The sequence below is a fragment of the Myodes glareolus genome, chromosome 14 (genome assembly GCF_982192425.1).
Source record: "Myodes glareolus chromosome 14, mMyoGla1.1, whole genome shotgun sequence".
Classification (NCBI taxonomy): Eukaryota; Metazoa; Chordata; class Mammalia; order Rodentia; family Cricetidae; genus Myodes; species Myodes glareolus.
Window position 1 is genome coordinate 52,342,607 of NC_142039.1, and position 16,147 is coordinate 52,358,753.

At 42.9% G+C, this 16,147-nt stretch overlaps 1 long non-coding RNA gene and 1 pseudogene across 1 annotated transcript; both read left to right on the top strand.

Moving 5' to 3' along the window:
• Window positions 1-4,266: 4,266 nt before the first annotated feature.
• On the top strand, window positions 4,267-7,106 carry LOC148119874 (uncharacterized). The gene is made up of 2 exons (XR_015734878.1): window positions 4,267-4,749; window positions 6,443-7,106. It is a non-coding gene; the product is annotated as an uncharacterized LOC148119874 (long non-coding RNA).
• Window positions 5,537-5,718, top strand: LOC148119875 (Nuclear RNase P; annotated as a pseudogene).
• Window positions 7,107-16,147: the final 9,041 nt, after the last annotated feature.

Here is a 16,147-nt window from a genome sequence, read left to right on the forward strand (position 1 = left end):
ATAAAATACATAGACAGGGCTAGAGTGGTAGCTCGGTAGCTAAGAGCTCCTGCTCTTGCAAAGGACCAGAGTTCACAACCACCCATACCTCCAGTCAGGGGATCTGACACCCTCTTCTGACCTCCGTGGACCCTGCATGTACATAGTGTACATACATGCATGCAGGCAAAATGCTCATGAGCATAAAAATAAAATCTGTGGACAAAAATACATATATAAGTACCTACAAAATATTCATACATGTTGTTTACAAAAAATGCACATAAAACTGTGAAGTTGGAAATTCAAAGGCGGAAAATACACCTTGTGCAAATGTTAGCCCACAAGACCCAGAGTGCTTGAGCTATTAACAGAATCCAAGAATTCTTCCAAGCAGCAGATAGGCTGAGTTCTTTAGGAGGACATTGAAACTGTCACCTGCACGAGATCTAATTACTTAACCTGAAAATATATACAAAATCTATAGCTCTGTTAAAAAATGTGCAAAAGCATGATGGGAACTCTGGACACATGTCAGTAAGTGGCAAAAACTGGCGCCCATATTCCTCCCAGGAGGACAAGGTAGCCGAGTCGGGCCTGATTGGAGCAGCTGCCTCACAACTCTATGGGACAAGAATTCTGACCTCAGCTTCCGTGAGCTCTGGCAGGATTGGGCTCCTGTGGACCATTGGACTGAGGATCACTGGCTATATGCAGGAGGTCACCCTCCGTTCGGGCTCCTGGGCCTCTGTAGGAGCCACCCAGAACCGCAGCTGCATCCCTTACGTCTGTGACCCAAAAGTGGTACCTACCCCACTGCTTTCATTGAGCTTAAGGTTGGAAACAAGCCATCAGTTCCAGCCTCAGTTAAGGGAGAGTGACACCCCTGGGGGAGGTCTAGACTTGGAGGTGGGACTGTTGGACCAGGAGCAAAGGTGGCCACCACACATAGGAACTCTCAGACACAAAATATGTCCCCAACAGGCCTGACTCAACTCCCTTGTCCACAAGGAAGAAATATGAGGGTTAACATCTGTCACCTACTGACACATGTCCAAAGTTCCCTTTATTTTTTGTACACATCTTTCTTTTTAGCATCAGTATTAATTTTTGTTTATATTTTTGGGTTTGTTAAGTAGGTAGATCACACACAGGAGGAGCAGTTCTGTTTTCCCTGATCTTCAATGAAGATGATATGGTTAACCCAACTTAAAACAACCCCTTCATTTATTTGTTTGTTAATTAGTGTGACAACCCATTTGTGTGTGTGTGTGTGTGTGTGTGTGTGTGTGTGTGATCGTGATAGGGAACATGCTTTCCATGGCTTGTGTGCTTGTGTGTGTTGATCAGAGGACAATCTTGTGGAGTCGAATATCGTCCACCTTTGCATGGTTCCAGGAATTGAACTTAGGTTGCCGGGCTCATGCTGCAAGCTCCCTCTCCCTTGCAAAGCCCTCTCACTCACCCACAAGCCCAACTTTTACAACCAAGTTCCAGGCTCCAGTACAGTGAAATTGCTTTTGTCTTCTTTCATGAACACTTGCCTCTCACTGCCTTAAGCTGAGGAATGGAAGTCACCTGGGGCGCAGGCCTCTCTCCCGAGGTCCCTGAACTGACTTCCAGTATCTAAAGCAGAGGCCAACAGTTGGCTGGGTAGTGACGGGCCATTCTATGTACAGAGAACACACACCAAGTCCTGGCCTTCATTTTCACTGCTTATCTCTAGTGAGTATGATTGACTGCAAGAAACCTTTACTCTCCAAATAAACTGCTGTCATGTTTAAACTTCACAGCCTGTTTAATTAGCTAGTTGTTATCACATGGATCTATTGATGGGGTGTCTCTGGTCCGATTCTCAAAGAACAACTTAAATGAGTGGAGTCTGATGCCACCACAGATCCCATGGAAACATTCACAACTTCACGTTGTCATTTCTTGGGGTGGCCTGTGATTAAAAGGACACCAGACTCATGCTATGTAGTTTAAGCTGCCCTGGAACTCTGTGACCTCCTGCTGCCCGCTCCTGTGTGCTGGAATTATAGGTGTGTGCCACCACACCATGGACCACGTGAATTTTTTAGGCTTTACCGTGGAGCCCCTGGTTTCCAGGGGGAGGAAGCTTGCAATGTTCTGCTTCAAGCTCAGCTGTTTCCTTATCTGGTCAGACTGATGGTTCTAATGGCTGAAGTGCTGAGCCAAGGAGGCGTGGTGCTGGCATAAGGACCTGTTTACAGCCTCTGATCCCTCACCAAAAACCCCCAGCAGCCAACTGACTCCAACAACACAGCAGAGAATTAGAAAGAGGTCACTTGTGCAACAGGCTTCAGTTACCTTCCAGAAAGGCTGGCACACCCTGCCGAGGCTGGTCATTCTTAGACTACTGCCTGAATAGTGTTTCCCTAACCAGGCATCGTTTGGGTATTAATAAAAGGAACAAATGGAAGACAATTGGCTGTCATATCTCATTGTAAGTTTTGTTAACAGCAACGTGTTGTGACGGTCACCACTGGTTTTTTTTTTCATTTATTATTATTTTCATTTTTATTACTAGAGATATTCTATGAGACTTAAGCCCTCCTACAATAAGAAATTTGCACAAACATACTGTTCAGAGGAAAAATTCTCTAGTCTTCATTTGACAAAAGGATGTAATTAATATTCCCCCAAATAAAACAAAGCCCTCAGCTCTGTCCTGAGGGCCATCGGCCACGGTGCATCCCCTTCCTGATCAAGCAGAAGCTCTGTTACACTTTACCTGGAAGAGTCTGTCCTCGGTTGGGGATATCATGGACCCAAGAACACCAAACTTGAAGCGGTGTCCGCAACCTGCGTCCTCCAGGCAGGTCTGGAAAGTGACGTGCTAATTAAAAGACAGATTTGAATCAATTCATGACAAACTGCAGGTAAGTGTGCCCATCCCGACTGAAGGATGACGCCACACATCTAAAGTCTACAACTGACAAGCTTCAACAGTCGCGCACTCCACGCAATAATCACCACAGTCAGCACGTTCTGAGTGCCTGTTACCTCCAGAGGCTTTCCTCGTGGACACCCCTCTCTTTGGACTGTCTCTACTGTCTCCCGCCCCAAGCAATAGACAGAAGGGCTCTGGGTCACAAACCAGACTTCTTTCTGTACACAGTACTTTATATCGTGTGTTTCAAAGGCTCAACTCTGAGAGGGAGGGGAGGAGGGAAGAGAGGAGGGAGGGGAGGAGGGAGAGAGGAGTAGGAGCGGAGAGCAGCTACCATGCCTTCTTGGGACACCTTGCCCTAACACTGAGTGCCTTGGAGCTCTTGCCCCCACATGCCAGCACTTGCTCTGGCCCCTACAAGTTCTATGACACCCCTCTTTGCTTTTCTTGTCCAGGGCAGGCAGGCTCTGTACAGTCTGTGATCAACACCAAACACTGGGCACCAGAGGGATTGTGCACGAAACCGTTTGCCACAGCCCTGCCTCTCTTCCAGGCGCCATAGAACTACAAACTCAGGGCCTTCAGGGCTCCCTGCAGGAGCGGCTTCTCCTTCAGTCTGCTGTGCTCGTGGCAAAGTGGCTCGAGCAGTGGCTCGTGTCCTCACCTGCTCTGTCCAGCATCCTGTAGTGCAGCCGGAGCTGTAGACTCTTCCATACTCCCATTCTGCTCTCATCAGCACCCTCTGAGCTGGCTCTTTCCAAAGCCACCCCTTCACTCTTCAGGTTGCATACTGCTGGGATGCTACTAGCCCCGAGAATGGTCCCAGTGCCTGCCTCAGGCCCTATGTATTTCCAGTGCAGGGCTGGTGTTCAAATGGCAGGAAACCATAGAAATCACCCCCACATACACCCTGAGAAAATGACATGAACAGCGTAGACCTTACACAGACTACAAGACTGATGTCCCTGAGGCATCAGAACAGTGGCACTTGCTGGGCCAATGGGGGCTTTTGGAAGTTCCATAGGAGGCTGGTGATTGAGGGGGAAAAAGAAATAAAAAGGAAAGGAAAAGGAAGGGAAGGGAAGGGAAAAAAAGAAAAGGGAAGGAAAGAAGAGCTCCTAGGTATACTGGAGGGAAAAGTTTATTGTAAATATGTGGGAACGCAGAGCCAGAGATACTGGGAGAGTCTAGAGGGGCCATGACCAGGCTGAGCTGGGCCATGTGGGGAGAGGGGGAAGGGAAGGGGGAAGGAAAGAGGAAAAGAAAGGGGGAAGAGCCTCCAGGTGCAGTCACCAGAAGGCCAAAGGTACAAGAAGGGAGGGGTAATCAAAATGTCTGGCTTATATAGTGGATGCCTCTGCGGGGCGTGTTGGGAGCCACCTGGAGGCACAGGTGGTCCTGCAGTTTGGAGGTAGCCACGTGGGGCTGAGCAACCCTGCCTGCACCCTTGCCTGCACATGCTCAGACCAGCAGAATGGCATTAACCAATCAGGACAGCGTTCAAGCCGCTCCACCGTTTAAAAGCAGCTGCCTCGGGGCCCAACGCTCTCTCTCTAAGCTTTCTCTCGTCCCTGCTCTATCTTCCCTTCCCCCAATTTTCCTCAAGGGAATGCTCCAAATAAAGATGTGACCAGAGAAGGAATTCTCGTTTTTGGTGGCGTTCATTCCTGCGGGACAGGATGGCCCCCTGCAACTGGTGCTCGAAATCCCGGGACGCTGAGGGACCCTGACAACTACGCCGGGGGACCCTGAGAAGGAAGCGCCCAGCAACGTGCTGAAAGCCCGGAAGAAAAAAAGCTGAAATCAGACACCAGCACAGAGAGCCTTGAATTTCAGAACTCTGAACACGTGGAGCGGTGAGTGACGTCAGTGAATCCCCCAAAAAGGGGAGGGAAAAGAATTTCAAAGGATAGGCCTAAAAAGAAAAGAAAATACAAAAAAAATCAAAGTTAAGGTATCTGAAAGAAGGTACAGAAAGCAACGGGGAAGAAAAATCCCTTAAGTTCAGTGCAGGAGGAATGTAAACAGCAGCAAAAAAGGCGAGGTAACTAAGGCGGGACTTTGAGGACGATGGGGTACGGGAGACCGCGGCTTCCGCTCCCTCTCCGTCCACCTGCGTACTCGCTGTTAGAGACTGGAGGCAACAGTCTCGCAGGGAGGCGAGCTTGATCACTGCCTTCCCTGTTCTTAAAGAGCCACAGAGCTTTTGGAGGTGATTTTCGCCTAATTTTGATAAGAGAGCTCAGTCTCTGGCTCTCACGTACAAAAAACTTTAATTTTTGACTGAGAAAGACAAGCTGCTTGATCGTGCTGAGAGTGCTGGCGGCAGCCGGCCCGCCTTTGAGCGGTAATGCCTGATTAGAAACACGGAAGTGGGCCAGGCACGGTGGTGCACACCTGTTATCCCAGCTACTCAGGAGGGAGACGCAAAATTGCACTGGAGAGTGCTAGCTCGTTCGGGAGGCGTGGCCATGCTAACCGGTTGCTGGCGGGGAGTTTGCTGGAGGCCTACGAAAAGCCATGGCGACGGGCGGGCTAAAGTCCGTGTGACATCAGAGGCTATATGTCCCGGCCTTCTGGCGGGGCTATGGTTTTTGGAGGACTTTTTCAGCACCTGAGCGGACTCGCTTGACTGAGGCGGAAGCTGCGTGGTGAGCAGCAGCGCAGCTTAAGACCTAAAGACGGAGACCCCTGGGAAGGTCTGAGACTGGGGCCCCCCGCGGCCCTAACCGGGCCCTCCACGGGTGGGCGGATGCCCCCCCTCGCCGGAGCTTGGAAAAGACTCACAGCCGGCGGTGCGAGTTCATTGCCTGAGGTGAAACGGCGAGCCCGTGCACGGCCCGGGGCGGGGCCATGCGGAGCGCGCCATAAGGGGCCTTAAAGGCGGAGCTGTGGCAGCCGCCGCCTTCCGCTGCCGCCGCCGTCCGCTGCTGCCGCCCTCAGCCAAGGTCGCCAAAAATTTAGTCAGATAAAAACATTTGTCGCCAAAAATTCAGTCAGATAAAAACATTTATCCCCCAAACATCGCCCCTTTGTCAGCAGGAAGCAGTCAGATGATCAGTCAGATGATCGATGGTCTACGCCCACTCTCCCTCAAAGAACTGGTCCTAATTATCATAATAAAGGCGCGTCAACCTGGTTACCATTACCTATTGCCCCTGGCAATGGATGGAATAAAACAATGCTACCTAGAGGTTTTTCCATCTGAATAGGGGAGCTGGAGAGATGGCTCAGAGGTTAAGAGCACTGACTGCTCTTCCAAAGGTCCTGAGTTCAATTCCCAGTGACAACTGTTTTGGTTATTAGACAAAGAGGGGGACTAGCTTCCCCCAGAGAAAGGATTTCTCTTGCATTCTTTACACTTAATTTTTAATTCAAAATTTTGCTGGTACAGGCAAACAAGATTTGCTTTTTGAAATAGAGACCTGCAGATCTCTAAGTTCAAAACCAGCCTACTTCCAGTACTGATTGTGCTGAATTTTTACACTGAGAGTTTTTAATACTCTTAAATGTTAATTTGGGAGGAGAGTTTTGTTTATGTTTTTCTAGGAATGCTGACATACATCTGGATGCCAGCGAGACCGACCAGAGAGATAAAGAAGATGATCCAGTGGATGCTGAGTGTCCTGCTGTGGAAGATTCGTGCGGAGACAGCAGAGATGACCCTCTGGGCAGTGCCAAGAGCAGCTGTTTCACACCATCGACTTGAGCAACACCCTGTGCAACCTCTTATCTCTTAACAATTTTCTGACTGACTCTATTTTGCCTTTTCCTTCCTTAGGAATGGGTGGGAGCAGAGATATCCTTGGCATGCTGTGTCTAGGTGGAAGTGCTGTATGTCTTTGATTGGTGTGCTACCTGCTAGCCCAAGTGAGGTGGGGACCAGATTGGAAAATAGTTTTGCCTTATTGCTCTTAAAGACAATAATTAGGGGGAGCTGTTGGGAGCCACCTGGAGGCACAGGTGGTCCTGCAGTTTGGAGGTAGCCACGTGGGGCTGAGCAACCCTGCCTGCACCCTTGCCTGCACATGCTCAGACCAGCAGAATGGCATTAACCAATCAGGACAGCGTTCAAGCCGCTCCACCGTTTAAAAGCAGCTGCCTCGGGGCCCAACGCTCTCTCTCTAAGCTTTCTCTCGTCCCTGCTCTATCTTCCCTTCCCCCAATTTTCCTCAAGGGAATGCTCCAAATAAAGATGTGACCAGAGAAGGAATTCTCGTTTTTGGTGGCGTTCATTCCTGCGGGACAGGATGGCCCCCCGCAGGGGCGGACCAGCTTCTGGGCCGGAGAGTTCAGGGTAGAGGGCAGGGTATGCTATGATCCATACCCTGTAACAGGCAGGGATTGAGGGATGCTGGGAGAACCTGGCAACTAGGTTTGCTCCAATATGTTCAATAGGCACCTTAGCTCTTTGTTCCAGGTTGGAAACTTAACAGCTGGCCCTGGGAGAGCAGAGTTGTTGTCCAAGATACAGGCTGCCGCGTGAGGATCACAAGTTCAAGCCCTAGCTGGGGCTAGCCAATGAGTTCAAGCTCTGTAACTTAGAAAGATTCTGTCTCAAAATAAAATGTCCAGAGATGTCAATTAGATCAAAGGAACTTATTCCATAATATAAAAATATTGCAAGGCAACTACTTATTCTGTGTGATTGCTATATGCCAATAAAAGTAAAGCCAAACAAAAAATAAAATAGTAAAATGTAAAGGGGGAAGTATTGCTCTAATGCACCTGCCTAGCAATGTAAGGCTCCAAATTCAATCCCCAGCATACATTTTTAAAATAAATACATAAAATGCCACAGAAGGAGGATGCAGACTTGGAAGACACTAACCTAAAAGAAAAATTTCATAAATTGGGTGAAATAAGATTAAGAAACCCCCATCATCATTGGAAAGGCAGGCCACCTGTGGTAACTTCCTGGTACTGAGAGAAACACCTCAGGTGAACCATTGATAGAGAGTAAGGGGTGAGTTTGAGTTCAGAAGTCCCAGTCCATGCTAACTGGCCTGTTGCTGTGGACCTGTAGTGAGGCAACACACAACAGCAGAGAAGAATGACTGACTCCATGATCAGGAAGGGAAAGAGGAAGAGAAGCCAGGGCCCACCACCTCCCTCAAGGGAACGCCCTCTATGGCCTGAAGACCTCACACCTCCCCTCCCCTTTACATCAGCCCACAATAGCACATGGCCTTTAACACATGGGCCTTTGGGGGACATTTAAGATCCAAAAACTGGAGTCAACAGTGGGGAAATGTGCTTATAATTTATGTACTAGGTAAGGATTCTGATCTACAATGAATGAAGAACTGCTATAAGTTACGAAGGAAAAAGCAGGGGGAAATGGGCCAAAGAAATCAACAGACAGAAGTCAGCCTGTAAACGGCTACAAAACAGCTGAAGGACACCCATGCCACTGACTGAGTGTGAATTCAGTATGTGTGATAGACTTGGTGACACATGTTTTACCATGATAAATAGCTAAAGAAGCTAATTCAGAAAAAGAGTAAGTTTGTTGCAAAAGTAGATAAAGGAGAAGGAAGGTAGGAGAGAGAGAAACAAAGAGGAAGGGAAAGAAAAAGACAGGGAGAGAGAAAGGAGGAGAGAAAAGGAAAAGGGGGAAAGGAGAGGAAAGAGAAGAAAGGAAGGAGGAAGGGAGAGAGGGAGGAAGGAAAGAGGAAAGAAGGATACAAATGTGGCAGTGCCATAATAGTCAGGGAAAAGGAAAAAAATAGCCTTGCTTGCTGGCCAAGCAATATCTTTGGACATTCTCAAACTTCACCATTCCCTCCCATAATTCTCTCTGCTGTGAGAACTCTTGCAGCCAATAGCCTTTAAGATACCAGCCCACTTGGGCGTGGTCTCTTGTACTATAAATGTAGATGTAAAGCTTGCATGGTCTCTCTCTCTCTATGCTGCTGGATTCAGTTCCTGTTCCCCGCTCATGCAGAGGACTGTGATCTGTGAGTCTACCCCTAAATGAAGAACCCTTTATTATACTCAATTCTGAGCTAGTGTAGTACTACTTTATAGCTTCCATCTACATCCAGGACCTACATAAATCCTGATTCCACACCTACTGGGACCAGTCCAAAAGGTTTGTATCCCAAAGGTCTATGGGCAAAAGATCTCCCATCCCCACCTGCATGAACTGATTTCTCCTACTAAGCTTTTTTTTTTTTTTGCCAAAATCCAACCACAGCAGAGCTACCACTGACAATTTCCCAGGCTCTCACACACTGCCCCCAAACCGCTTTCCCTACCATGCAGTGACTTGTACAGCTTCCAGTTTATCTTCCTAACGTGCTAGTTCTGGGTTCCTTAAAATTCTGGCCACAAAAAATCTCTCTGTGTGTACAGAATCAATTTAATTGCTCTTAATTTGTCAAGCAAAGCATATGTGTCGGTATTTAAGCAGGCACCAGCGAGGAACTGAGCAGGACTGTTCACACTGCTGCAGGTCATGTCTTTGCCATGCAACCACAACTGCAACACCTGCTGGTCAATAAAGATTATTACACCTACAACAATTTACTGAACTCTCATAATGGAGATAACTTTATTTGATTAAGAAATAAATCGATAAATTTGAAAGGTTTATAATGGTAGACAATATTACCATCCAGGAATTTAATGACCTTTTTGCTTATACTGTGGATGGTATTCTGCAAGGCTTCTATGGTTTTTCAGATACTTCCATTTATTTGATATTGGGACTTAGCTTTTTTCCATATTGGGACTTAAATAAAATGGTTTGATTACAGAGCTAAGAATGAGGCACTTTTAGAAATAATATAGTCTTTACAGACTAATAATGAACAGCTAGTTGACCAGATTAATAACTTCAAAAATCAATAGTTAGCTGAAAAAATTAATACCATTGAAACGGCCAACATTACCTTCACAGACAAAATTTAATCCATGCCAAAGGATACTGAGAAATTATCTGAAAAAATTCACACTGTAGAATTTGATTATCAAAATCTTTTTAAAAAGTTATGATAGGTTAACTAATAGGTTATCTCTCCAGGAAGGCAATCTGCAAGTTATCCAAATGATATCCAAGGATAAGAAGTTATCCTTAATAAAAAAAAAAATTCATGAAGATCACATGTGCAGAATAAGGACCAGAGGCTGAGTGAGTCAATGAAATTAGTGGAAACATTTATGGGTCAAGAGATTAGGCTTTAAGAAGATAGTGGTAAAAAGATTTGAAACAGGGGCTGGAGAGATGGCTCAGTGGTTAAGAGCATTGCCTGCTCTTCCAAAGGTCCTGAGTTCAATTCCCGACAACCACATGGTGGCTCACAACCATCTGTAATGAGGTCTGGTGCCCTCTTCTGGCCTGCAGACATACACACAGACAGAATATTGTAGACATAATAAATAAATAAATAAATAAATAAATAAATAAATAAAATATTTTTTTAAAAAGATTTGAAACAATTGAGGAAATTATCAGGGCTGATGAGCAGGAAGAGGAGGCACAAGAAAATGATTTAACATTGCCAGTACCTGAGAGAGTCAGAGATGATTTACCAAGGGTTTTAGCTACTTACCACATAATCACTTCTGATAAACCATCAAGCACTAAATGCCCAAAAAGATCCAAAGAATATAGATGGGAGACTATTGGTATGAATGATTCAAAAGAAATCAAGCAGGCAGCAGTATCTTATGGCTTGCATTCATGTTTGTTAGGGAGATGGTAAAGACATGGGCTTCCAGTAATAAGGCTATCTCACACAGTGGGCTTCAATTTGTTTCAGGGGTCCTGGAAAACAGATCCCAACTACTGTGAAAATATTACTACCAAGAAGAAACAAAAAAAATTAGAACAAAAAGAAAAAGCAAAAGGATTTGAGGCTTACCAAGATCGAATTCTTGGCAAGGGCTCTCATGCTGACCCACAGGATCAAACTCTTTATGAGGAACATATCTTGTCCCTACGCCACACAGCAGCCTTAAATGCTTAGGATAGGATTTAAGAACTAGGAGAAATAATTGAATCATATACTAGGGTTAAACAAGACCATGCAGATACCTTAGAAAAAATGTTTGAAGAAGTAAAGAAATTTTTGCCTAAATGGGGATTACAAATTGCTCCTGAAAAAATACAAAGAAGAGATTCTATCAATTACCTAGGTTATAAAATAGGTTTACAGAAGAATTAGAACACCAAAAGCTCACGTAAGGAGACTCTGATTGTAGACTCTTCATGACTTTCAAAGATTGCTAGGACATATTTTCAGTCTATGACATGCTGTTGGGATAACACCTGACATAATAATTCATTTAAACAAAATCTTAGATGGTGATAAAGACTTAAATAGTCCCATGGAATTAATAGCTGAAGCTAAAAAAGAATTAACTTTGGTTGAAGAGAAATTGCAGAATGCACATGTGGATCAGGTGGATACAAATCTTAATTGCATTCTATTCATATTGCTTTCCAGAATTTCCCCTATGGAAACTTCAATGTAGAGGAAAGATATTATCTCAGAATGGATCTTTTTACCACATAAACTAAGTAAAAAATTATAAACTTATGTGGAAAAGGTTTCTGAATTAATTATAAAATAAAAATTGAGACTTCATCAACTAGCGGGAACAGACCCCACAGAGATTATAGCACCTTTTACTACTGATGAAATGAAAAAATATGAGAAGACAATGAACTCTGACAAAGAGCTTGTGCTAATTTTTTTAGGAGAGATTAATAGCAATTATTCCAAAAGCAATAGAATTAACCTTATAAAGAGAACTACTTGGATTCTTCTCCACATTGTATTGACACACCTATAACTGGTGCCTGTACATTCTATACTGATGCAAATAAATCAGGAAAGGCAGGTTGCAAATCAGGAGATTTAAGTAAGGTATAACAAAGCCCATATAATTCTACCAAAGGGCAGAATTATATGCTATTCTCATAGTACTAAGGGATTTTAAAGAACACCTCAACATAGTTACTGATTCACAATATGCAGAAAGAGTTGCTTTGCATATTGAAACAGTTGAATTTATACTAGATGATACAGAATTGACTTCATTATTCATTCAGGTTAAAGATATAATCAGGAATAGGCTTTGAACCATATGCATAACACACATCTGCTCCCATATGGGTTTGCTAGGTTCTCTAGCACAAGGTAATGCAGAAATTGACTTATTGGAAAGATGATGAAGGCCTCAAAATTTCACAAAAAGCATCATGTAAATAGCAAGGTTTAAAGAAAGAGTTTTCTATTACATAACAATAAGTTAAGGAGATTATAAGGAGATATCCTACTTGTTCTTTCTATAACCAAACACTGCTACTTGCAGGGAGTAACCCGAAGTATACTCAGGGAAATCAAATCTGGCAGATGGATGTGTTCCACTTTGCAGATTTTAGAAAATTGAAATATGTACACTATACCATTAACACCTATTCAGGTTTCAGTGGGCAACTGCTTTGAGCTCAGAAAAGGCTGGTTCAGTAATCACACATTTATTAGAAGTTATGACCATCATGGGTATACCTGCACAAATAAAAACAGATAATGGTCCAGCATATGTCTCTAAGATGAAACAACTTTTTGCTTATTATAATATAAAGCATATTACAGTATATCAAACAATCCTACAGGTCAGGCAGTTATAGGAAGATCAAATAGAAGTATAAAGGATATGTTAAGCAAAGAATGAAAAATATTTCCAGAAACAGAATGTATAAAGGCTTATTAACCTTGAATTTTCTTAATGCTAATGAGAAAAGAACAATGGCAGCAGAGAGACATTGGATAGTAGAAAAAAAACTTCTGAATTAAATCAGCTGGTGTATTTCAAGGACGTGTTGACTTCACAATAGAAACCAAGAGCTGTGCTACATTGGGGAAGGGATTTCCCTCTTGTTTCTACAGAAGAAGAAATGCTATGGATGCCATCAAAATTAATAAAGATTCAGTTTGGGGGGCTGAAGAGGTGGCTCAGTGGTTAAGAGCATTGCCTGCTCTTCCAAAGGTCCTGACTTCAATTCCTGGCAACCACGTGGTGGCTCACAACCATCTGTAATGAGGTCTGGTGCCCTCTTCTGGCCTGCAGACATACACACAGACAGAATATTGTATACATAATAAATGAAGAAATAAATATTCAGTTTGAAAAAAAAGAAACTTCTTGAGAAAGAGAAATGATAGCTCATCCATAGAGGTGATAAAGAAACCTCATAAGGGTTGAGACAGACTTCTGTTCTCGTCTTTGCAGGAAAATACTCATCTTCAAAATATGGAGAGACCTTGGGCATCTAGATGCCTAAAGGAGAAAAAAATAACTATCCATAAAGGATCACCAAGCGAAGAGAAATCTGACTCAGGGTACTATATCCTCTACAGGGTAAAATTTCATTACCTAAACATGCATATATCTCTACTTAATAATTAAAGCTGGCTTTGGTGTTGGACAATGACTATCCTTCTCTATATCCAAGCATGTTGTTAAAAGAAAAATTTAGCGTTTATGTCTCATATTAGGAGCCATCTGGTATGGAACAGAAAGAAAAAAGAATTTAGGAAAAATTTTACTTCTCTCTATCACTATTTTTGTCTCTATAATACCTTTATTGAGTTTATGTCTATATGAATAATGTTTAAATTTTCCAAATGAACAATAAATTTTCTTGCAGTAATCTTTGAAGTTTCCAAAAAAGAAGATGGGGTCCCACAACAACGATTCCACCTGGTTGATATGACGTCATGATGCTGATAGTGCTACTTTAAAATCGGTTTTGGGTACCAGCTGCTCAAAACAGTTACAACTCGGTGGTTAGCTGAAATGATGCACCTTCTCACAAGGTTCTGGCCAGAACTTCAAATAAGAATTTCACAAAAAATCCCACCTAATACTCAGAGACTATTGCAATTATACAAGACAATAATCTTGAAACTTAACTTTCATTTTAGTTTCACAGGATTCCATAGAAAGAACATCACCCCCATGACAGCTGGAAGTAATTCTAAAAGATGAAAGCCCCTCTCACAACAAAGTTTATCCTCAGGGTTAGGAATATCAGTTAGGGGTTGAATACAATTGGCATAGGTTTGAGAAGGAAATTATGTAGGCTCAGGGATCTTCTTTGAAAAAATGGGAGACATTGGGTGGGATAATAGATTAGTGTGAGCTGACTCACTGATAATAATAGTAATAGGGTGAATATTTGTGAGCTATTATTTATAGACATTTTACAATGGCATAGCTTCTTGTATATTGATACAAATTCAAATTGTATTTGTTATATTGAATATGCTTCTATTTCTGTTTATGATATTTGTACAGCTATGCAAAGTACTTTGTCATATTGTGTGCATGCATATTTCTGCCTCTACTTAGGACATTTTGTGTACTGATACAATTTTAGGATATATTTATCATATTGCAATATACATTTCTACCTCTGATCAAGATATTTATACATTGTTTACATTTGAAGTCATTGTCCTCATTTGCTGCACAGTTGGTTAAAGATTGTTTAACATTCTAATATGAGGACTTACTCTTTTAGCTATATAGGTTTTAAGAATTATAAGCCAACAGTCATACATGTTTATCACACTTATAGTTAAACTAATCAGGTTCTTTAGATCCATAGAGAATGTATCCCACATAGATAGGTAATCTTCAACCACTTCAAAGAACTGTAGAATATGGCATTTAAATAACTTTGGGTTCTGTTGACATGAGACATGATTGCTCCTGGCAGCACCAATCTATTCCCGAGAGAATGTTGGACACCAAGAACAACTCCACTTGGAGTTTGTTTTTTTCTTGGCAAAACTGAACTTTTGGCAAAGAACTGCCCATGCCTTGACCACTGACAAAATCCATGTGTCTGGACAGGACAAGCAAAATACAAGAAAAAAGACTGCCAAAACTTGCCAAGACAGGATAAAACAGTTTCGAAAATTTTCCTGCCTCTGAAATGCTCTGTCAGTTACTCTAGAACTTAGCCAAAGTTTCTTGCTTCAATGTTGCAAATGAGTCTTTGGGTGATTGCCCAAGTAGCCAGTTGTCTCTGTTATTTATTGCACATTTTGGAAGTTGCTTGATTGCTTTTCCAATTTATCCACGTAATATTATTTCCCTCTTCAGGTCTTTGATGGGGTTGAAGACTAAATAGTCATAGTTACTTTCCTCTCACGACTTAGTCAAGCCATTTCTAATACAAGACTTAGACTCCTTAGGATAGGATAACTATTAAAACATTTAATATATGTTTCTTGCTTGATATTGTTTATGCTGGCTGTAATTCTAATTTTTATACTTGATAGTTGTTCTTATTGTATATAGTTTTGTATTAGGCTTAGAACTTATTTAGACTAAAGGGGGAGGTGCTGTGCGAATTCCTTCATCCAATAGTCTTTAATGTACCAGCCCACTTGGGCGTGGTCTCTTAGATTTTAAATGTAGACATAAAGCTTATGTGGTCTCTCTCTCTCTCTCTCTCTCTCTCTCTCTCTCTCTCTCTCTCTCTGTCTCTCAGCTGCTAGATCCGGTTACTGTTCCCCACTAGTGCAGAGTACTGTGATCTGTGAGTCTACCCCTAAATGAAGAACCCACTATTTTATGCAATTCTGAGATAGTGTGGAACTACTTTCTAGTGTCCATATATACTTAGAATACATCTCTTTACTTAGTAACCTTCCCAGAAGCCTTGAAGAAAGGACAAAGAGACCACCATTTGATTTAGTCTTTTCCAAAATGCTTACCTTAATACATCTCCCCAGTGGTCTTCTGAGTAGTCCTTCAAGTGGCCCTCTCTTCCTCTACACCTGGGTCATCTTCACAATCCCATCTTAAGGTTTTAAAGTAATGAATAAAATTATACATATGTGGGAGATAAAGAAGCAAAAATTTCATAGAAGTCCTTACTTGGCTTTTTTTGAACAGAGATAGGCCAAATCTACTAGCATAAATAAAAGTTGTTTTCCTAGCTGGGCTGTGGTGTTGAACACCTTTAATCACAGCACTCAGGAGGCAGAGGCAGGTGGATCTCTGAAATGGAAGCCAGCCTGGTCTATGGAGTAAGTTCTAGGACAGCCAGGCTTACACAGAGAAACCCTGTCATGAAAAAACCAAGGCAGGGGCTGGTATTGTTTTTCTGAAGAAACCTTGGTATCCCATCTTTTTTTATGAGAATCTTACAACAGGAAGGAAGAAAGGTGGGAGGAAGGAAGATGAAAGGAAGGAGAAATTAAGGAAAGAGATGTAGGAGAGAGG